Genomic DNA, 1,515 nt, shown 5'->3' on the forward strand with positions numbered 1-1,515 from the left:
AGTGTGTTATAGACTGAATTGTGTCCTTCTCCCCATCCATGTGTTGAAGCCCTAACTCCCAATGTGACTGTATTTGGAGACAGGGCCTTTCAAGAGGTGGTTCAGGTTAAATGAGGTCATTAGGGTAGGGCCCATCCCAATATGACTGGTATTCCTGTAGGAGGAAGAGACACCAGGGATGCAAGAAATAGGTCTCAGCAGAAACCAAACCTGCTGACATCTTTTTTTTTTTTAATGATTTTTTATTATATTATGTTAGTCACCATACAGTACATCCCCGGTTTCCGATGTAAGGCTCAATGATTCATTAGTTCTGTATAACACCCAGTGCACCATGCAATACGTGCCCTCTTTACTACCCATCACCGGTCTATCCCATTCCCCCGCCCCCCTCCCCTCTGAAGTCCTCAGTTTGTTTCTCATAGTCCATAGTCTCTCATGTTTCATTCCCCCTTCTGATTACCCCCCCTTTCTTTATCCCTTTCTTCCCCTACTGATCATCCTGCTGACATCTTGATCTTGGACTTCTAGTTTCCAGAACTGTGAGAAAATAAATTTCTGTTGTTTAAGTCCCCCAGTCTGTGGTATTTTGTTATGACAGCTCTAAACTAATAATGTACTCTCAGAGGATTTTACCTTTATCAAAGACATTAGTTAGAGGAGCACCATTTTTCTTTGAAAGCACTCTAGTGTCTGTCCTTGAAGGCCAGAGGTGACGGCTGAAGATAGAGCCATAGAAATGGGCTCTTTGATTTCATTGTGGGTGATGGATCTCTGTGATAGAGTGGCAACCCATAATGCCAAGACAAGGTGAGACTGAGACTGAATAGTGATAATTAGAGTGGTTTAATCTACAGACATTTTTAAAGATGGCTAATTGATCATGAAGACATGAAAAATTGATTCCTAAGACTGATAATAGATGGGCAACTTTACTTTTATGTGACAAGGTCTTACTTCATCTATAAAATAGAGAGTTCTAGGTCTGTGAGTAGAGGCTTAATTTTAATCACAATGGAGACCTAATGTTATTTACTATTTCTAGACCTGAGCTGGTTCTCAAATCTGGAACCCCTTGATTAGAAGGGAAGATCTGTCTCCTGGGGGAAGACTCCTCTGACCCTTGCTATAACTGTATATTATAGGTCTTCTACTGAAAAATTCCCCAGGCTTTTCTGGGGTTACTGTCCACTGCCTCTGAGCTGACACTATCTCCTAGGGTTCCAAAATGCCACTGTGATCTACCAGTCAGGGTGGAAGTCCATACAGGTCAGATGATATGGTGGATTTTATTACTATTTTCCAAATTCTCTATTTTGTCTCCCTGAAGTGCCTTCAAGACGGCAGGATTATATTTTGCCATGTTTGGCCATGTGACTTGCTTTGACTGGTAGAATGAAGGCAGGAGTATCACTTTTGGACAAAACCTTTAAGACACATTTTTAAAATGTTTTGTCATATTTCTTTTCCTTCTGTCACAAGATAGGTAATGTTCCAGATGTTAGCCTAAGTCCT

Source organism: Ursus maritimus, unplaced genomic scaffold (genome assembly GCF_017311325.1).
Source record: "Ursus maritimus isolate PB19 unplaced genomic scaffold, ASM1731132v1 scaffold_12, whole genome shotgun sequence".
In the NCBI taxonomy this organism is placed as follows: domain Eukaryota; kingdom Metazoa; phylum Chordata; class Mammalia; order Carnivora; family Ursidae; genus Ursus; species Ursus maritimus.